This window comes from Equus przewalskii, chromosome 2 (assembly GCF_037783145.1).
Source record: "Equus przewalskii isolate Varuska chromosome 2, EquPr2, whole genome shotgun sequence".
NCBI classification, from domain to species: Eukaryota; Metazoa; Chordata; class Mammalia; order Perissodactyla; family Equidae; genus Equus; species Equus przewalskii.
This window is the reverse complement of record NC_091832.1, coordinates 36,139,655-36,145,654: the sequence shown is the minus strand read 5'-3', so window position 1 is coordinate 36,145,654 and position 6,000 is coordinate 36,139,655.

Sequence of the window (6,000 nt, the reverse complement as noted above, 5' to 3'; positions counted from 1 at the left end):
AGGGCCCCTTGAGGGGGAGACGACCAGAACCAGATGTATAGCTTTGATCACTACACTGAGGCCCACTTGACGGCCACATGTTTCACATCCAGAGGGGGCCTCGGAGACGCTTTTTCCACTGTTATATACCGTCCTGGGCGTGGGGGAGGATTCTGAGAGAATCGCCAGCCTTCCTCCGGGCACGGAGAGGTGATGACATGGAAGCCAAGTCCTGGTTAATGAAGAAAAATCCAATTCTACAAAGGGAAGGGGAAGAAGAGCGAGTCTGGGATCTGCTCCTGGCCCAGCTCTACATGGCTGTGTGACCTCGGGCTAGTCATTTAACCTCTCTGAGTCATGAGGATCCAATGTGCCAGGGATGGGAGGTGCCCAGAGCGTGTGGCCTGCAGCTGGCTCCCCAATAAACGCAAATTTTCCATTTTAGCTCCGGACGAGGATGCTGAGCGTGACTGCGGCGAGTTTCTTAGGAGCCTCATGATGTCGAACCTGGAAAAACGAAACCAAGTGTCAGGGTTGTCCCCGCCCCATGGTAGACGGGAAGGCAAATTCATATTAACTAATTATGCTTTGCAAGCAGCCTTGAGAGCCAGACGGTGCCTATTTCTAGAAAGGAGAAGAAGCAGAGGGTTAGAGGGAAGCCCCAGAGGTCATTTCATGACTTCTTGCTTCACGCTGAACTGGCTCAAATGTTCTTAGAAAGTTTGATGTTTTCTCAAAAATGTCTGGGGAAGATTAAACACACACACACACACACACACACACACACACGGTAGCTTTTAAAGGAAGCAGGCTTAACTGCTAAATTCCATGTCCTTTATTTGCAGAGCCAGCATGTTCTACCCACCCAGGCCCCTGCAAACCCCTAATAAATCTATATAATAATGATGGGCTGGGGGGGGTCACACCCAGATTTGCAGATGGCGCAGTGACCATGGGGAGAGTGGAAGCTGCTGGGAACAAGCACCCAAGAGAGAAACAGTTAGGTCCCGACTTGACTCACATTGACTGAGAGGAGTGAGCCAGACCCGCCGGATCATGAGCCACCCAGGGCAGGTATATTGGAGGCCCTGTTCTCCTTTGGGTTCTGATTAGATGGCCCAATGTTTTGGTTTGTTCTGGAAAGTCCCAGATTTGAAGATCTGAAGGAGCCAGATTCCTTCCTTCCTTCCTTCCTTCTTCAACCTTTAAATTAGTTGCATTGCCAGGACACAATTTACAGTTGAATGTAAGAATTATTTGCATTCCTACCGGTTTTCTACGATTTGCAGAGTTGTAAATTACCTTAAAAAGACTTTGAGGGGCCGGCCCGGTGGCGCAGTGGTTAAGTTCGCGCGCGTTCCACTTTGGCAGCTTGGGGTGCACGTTCCACTTTGGCAGCTTGGGGTTCGCCGGTTCGGATCCCAGGTGCGGACATGGCACCGCTTGACAAGCCATGCCGTGGCAGGCGTCCCACATATAAAGTAGAGGAAGATGGGCATGGATGTTAGCTCAGGGCCAGTCTTCCTCAGCAAAAGGAGGAGGATTGGCAGCAGATGTTAGCTCAGGTCTAATATTCCTAAAAAAAGATACAGCTCAGACAACATTCTTGGCTTTTCTATCACGGGCAGTGTGGCCCATGCCAATTGCCTTGGCCAATTAAACCTAAATTGCTTTGGCCTCAGTGAATTGAATTCCTGAATCAGCTACCCATCGCTCAATGCAGATCACCTCCTCCAGGAAGCCTTCCAGGACTGCCCAGCCTTGGTCAGGCATTTCTCCTGAGCCCTGTGTTTATTGCTGTCATAAATGGTCCATTTCCTGTGAGGGGACTGCGAGCACATCAGGGCACGGATGATGCCTTATCCATCTCAGCATCCACGTCCTCTCCGTGTTCTTTTCAGTGAGGCCAGCAGAGGGAGCCTCAGCACCACGATTCTGCCCAGCTCGGTCCAGTCTCGGGGGTGAACAGCCCGGACCTTCCTGTCGTCAGGCGGCCTCAGGACCAGGCGAGGCTTCCCTTGTTCTTTGAGAACCAGGTCCCCAGTGCTTAAGAGGCCGGGGCTTGGGCCCAGACGTTCCTAGCTGTGTGGCCTTGGGCTTTGTGACAAGCCCATCTGACCCTCAATTCTCTGGTCTATAAATTGGCTACAATGCCTCTTGGGAGTCTGTATTTAACAGGATGATCGTGTGACGTGCTTAGCCCAGCCTGGCCCAGGGGTCACACGTCCACCACTCACCAGCTGGGTGACCGTGGACTAGGGATTTCACCTCCCTGTGCCTCAGTTTCCTCATCTGTAAAATGGGGGTAATTTTAACTCCTTCCTCCTAGGGCTGTGGTGAGAATTAAGTGAGTTAATATATATAAAACACTAAGGGGGTTGGCCCAGTGGCGCAGTGGTTAAGTGCACATGTTCTACTTCTGCGGCCCGGGGTTCGTCGGTTCAGATCCCGGGTGCGGACATGGCACCACTTGGCAGGCCATGCTGTGGCAGGCATCCCACATATAAAGTAGAGGAAGATGGGCACCGATGTTAGCTCAGGGCCAGTCTTCCTCAGCAAAAAGAGGAGGATTGGCAGCAGATGTTAGCTCAGGGCTAATCTTCCTCACAAACAAAACAAAAAACAAAAAAACAAAAGGCCAGTGCCGGGCATGTGGTCGGCGCTGTTATCATTTCCCTTTATTCTTCTTCCATTCTTCTTCCTTGGGACGACGGTAATCATCAAGCTCCGGCTCCCACCTGGCGCATCGCGGCTGGGCATGCGCCCAGGGTAAAGTTTGCTCCCCGCTGCGTTCCTGGCTCCCTGCTCCCCCAGAGCCCTTCGTCCTGGTGGGGGAGGCTCTGTGTCCTGCTTTCCCCAGCAAGGGTCAGTTGGGGCTTCTGAGCGGGGTGGTGTCTGGACACTTGGCTCCCCTGAGCCCGGCTACAGCTGAGGGTGGGAGTGGGAGTCCAGGTGCCCCCAGGATGTCCCCACGCCTACCCTGCAGAAACCAAGACGGCCCTGGGGCCCTGCTGTCTGGGGAGGGAGGTGAGGCAGCAGGGGCGCTGGTGGTGGGCTCAGCCTTACAGTTAAACGGGGTGGGGGGGGGTTCCAGGGGGCGGGTAGCGTGGACCACCACTCTCTCCCCTTCTCCATCCACACAACGGGGACCTCTCAGGGCAGGCTGGTGGAGCCTCTCCATCCTGTGGAGCATCTCCATCCTGTGGAGTTAGACGCAGGGGAAAGCCAGTACTCTGGCCCTGATGATCTCCCATTGAACCCTGACTCTGCTTCCTACCAGCTGTGTGACATTGGGCAAGTGACTTAACCTCTCTCAACCTGTTTCCTCATAGCAATGCTGGGGGGACTGACAACGTTATACACTCGTGTGTGTTTTACCCTTGCCGTTGTTATTAACGTTAGAAACCAAATGGGTTTCTGTGTAATCTTCAATTAAACAATAGGAGATTATATTCTCCGGGCAAGCGCCTTGACACTAGCGGTGGGCCTGACCTTGAGCTTCCCGTCGCCTGACGTTCCTGCTCCTGTCTCTGAGTGGGGGGTGGAGCTGCTGCCCTGCGGGGTGGGGGGAAACGGCTTTGCAGCATACCCACCAGCCACCAGCTCTCTGCATCTGTGGCTTCATTGATTCCTCACAGCGATGGTGAGAGGCCAGCAGCATCCCAATTTATACATAAGAAAACTGAGGCCGCAGGAGGTGGAGCGACTTGTTCAAGATCGGCATCTGCAAGGCCAGGTGGCTCGGGGCCGCCTCTGGGGTGGAGGCGCGGCCTTGAGAACACAGCACAGCCCTGCCCTTGACATAGTCTGTAGACCGGACGGTCCTGCTCAGTGCACACCGCCAGGGACCACCACGCACATTGCGGAACCTCCTGGTGATCTCCGGCCTTGGGGCTGACCCTCTGAGCTGCAGCTGCGACGTCCAGTGAGTTCCATGAAGACAGTCCTGTGAGGCCAGCATTGCAGCTGGGAATGACCGATTATGCCCATCACCGGCCCCCAGGGAACAGGGCCCCCTCCAAGCCCTTGGCTCCAGTGCCCTCTGACTTGCCTTGTGTTTCTGCAATGTCTTGAGGGTGCCCCAGCTGTTTGTGCTGTGAATTTAAGTCCCGGGATGGGCCCAAGCTGGCAAAAGATGGACACCATAGGAATCTAGTCAATGTGTGGACAGCTGGGCAAATAGATGGCAGTAAGCCGTGCCTCTGAGCCCCTGGGTAAGGTAGCTCGTCCTTAGAATACTGATACTGCCTGAGGGCCTGAGCTGGAAAGGGAACAGGCGCCAGTTCTATACCCGACAAGGTGGGTGTTGGTAATTCGAACGGGGACTAGAGACAGGATGGCCTAACAGCGAAGGGACAGGCCTGTGTTCGGATCCTGCCCAACCACCGTATAAGTGACAAAAAAGGCCACCGTGCTTCATTTCCTCCATCATTGTGGAGTCTGTCTTTCTGCTCCTTGCTCTGACCAAGAGAATGTGGCGGAAGTGAGGACCCGTGACTTCCAAGCAGGGTCTCGGGAGGCCTCGCCCACTTGCATGTTCTGTCTCCTGGACCTTCGGAACCATCACGTGACACGAGCCTGGGCTGGAGTGCGGGGGGAGGGACCCCGTGGAGCAGAGCATCCCAAGCGGGTCCACCCTGGACCAGCTGACGGCAGACTCACGACCCAGCCAAGTCCAGCTGAGACCAACGTAGTTCAGCCCCGGCCAGAAGGACCGCACAGCTGACCGTGAACCGTCACAGATGCTCGTTGTTTTAAGCCTTTAAGCCTGGCTGGGTTTATTCTGCAGCGGTAGTTTATTGATACAGCCGCTTATAGTTAAACGATCACAGGCAAATTGCTTACCCTCTCTGAACCTCAGTTTCTTTATCTGTGAGATGGGCATGATAATAGCCCGTGTCCCGAGGGTTCATGTGAGGAGTAAATGAAACGCCATAGAGTGCCGAGCACAGTGCCCGACGCAGAGAGGGAGCTGGGCTGGGCCGGGTTGTGCTGCTGTAAGACACAACCCCCAGATCTTTATTTTTTTTTGTAAAGATTTTAGTTTTCCTTTTTCTCCCAAAGTCCCCCCTGGTACATAGTTGTGTATTTTTTTTCAGTTGTAGGTCCTTCCAGCTGTGGCATGCGGGACGCCACCTCAGCATGGCTTGATGAGTGGTGCCGTGTCCATGCCCAGGATCCAAACCGGCAAAACCCTGGGTCACTGCAGCGGAACGAGCACACTCAACCACTTGGCCACGGGCCGGCTCCACAATCCCCACATCTTAACGACTGAAAACAACAGGGGTCTACTTCTTGCTCTTACTACTTGGTTTTTTTTTTTTTGAGGAAGATTAGCCCTGAGCTTACTGCCGCCAATCCTCCTCTTTTTGCTGAGAAAGACTGGCCCTGAGCTCACATTCGGGCCCATCTTCCTCTACTTTCTATGTGGGACGCCTACCACAGCATGGCTTGCCAAGCGGTGCCATGTCCACTCCCGGGATCCGAACTGGCGAACCCCAGGCCGCCGAGAAGCGGAATGTGCGCGCTTAACCGCTGCGCCACCGGGCTTCCCCTTAATATTATTTTTTGAATAACATGATTCTTTTTAAAGATTGACTCCTGAGCTAACATCTGTTGCCAATCTTTTTTTTCTTCTTCTTTTCCCCAAAGCCCCCCAGTACAGAGTTACATATCCTAGTTGTGGGTCCTTTTGGTTGTGGCATGTGGGACGCCACCTCAGCATGGCCTGGTGAGCGGTGCCATGTCCGCGCCCAGGATCTGAACCAGCGAAACCCTGGCCCGCCGAAGCAGAGCGCGAACTTAACCACTCGGCCACGGGGCCGGCCCAGGGAGAGGCCTTTTAGATGTGTCACTGCGTCCTCGTCTCCACTTTATGGAGGATGTGGCTCCAGGTCCACGCCAGAGCCCGAGTTTGGATCTGGGCCTCGAAAGCTCACTTTCTTCGACTGTCGTTGCCTTCAAAGTCCCCCAAAGGCTGCCCTGGTGGCTTTTGGGTGGGAGCCCCGAGTTAAGGCCAGG